This window comes from Apaloderma vittatum, unplaced genomic scaffold (assembly GCF_000703405.1).
Source record: "Apaloderma vittatum isolate BGI_N311 unplaced genomic scaffold, ASM70340v1 scaffold25728, whole genome shotgun sequence".
Lineage (NCBI taxonomy): Eukaryota > Metazoa > Chordata > Aves > Trogoniformes > Trogonidae > Apaloderma > Apaloderma vittatum.
Window position 1 is genome coordinate 2,123 of NW_009732937.1, and position 712 is coordinate 2,834.

The window sequence follows — 712 nt, forward strand, 5'->3', positions numbered from 1 at the left end:
CCAGGACACAACCCGCGTCCCAGCTCTCCAGCCAAGGCTGCTTCCCCTGGAGGGGCTGGGGCTCAGCCCTGCACGCAGCGCCACAAAATACGCCGGGGGAGTCACTTCTACCCCCCTTCCAGCCTGCCTAGCGCTCCAAGTTCAGAAGTCTCCAGCTGTCTGGATTTTTACAGGACTTAACAACTTCATTCTTTCCTCAGAGTGACACCTGCACAAACGTAAATTCAAGATGCGGTTGAAGTCATCTTTGAAAGACACCAGAGCACGATGAAGGTGTCCCCCCCACCCTAGGGCTATTGTCTGTCCTTGGAGACATCTAAAACTTGATTGGGTTACTCAGGGTCTTGTCCCATCTCAGTTACCCTGCTCTGAGTAAAGGAATTGGGTCTAGAACCATCCAGAACTTCCAGCCTGACTTACCTTCTGGGAGTGTCCAACACCGACAGCCATGCTCAAGAGGCTCACCGACTCCCACAGTTTTCTGGCCTGACCTTGGTTACAAAGGCTGCAAACCACACAGGGTCTTGCTTTTATGGAGCTGAGATACCAGTTTGAAGGGTGGACCAAGCAGGTGACTTTAAAGCTGCCCCACCACCAAGTCTGTAGGTATTTACCACGGCAGAAAAGCAGCAGATTTACCTCCTCTCACCAGAAGAGTCTCACTGGAGGACAGATTTATTAAAACTACAGGGAGTTCCGTGGGATTAGCTTC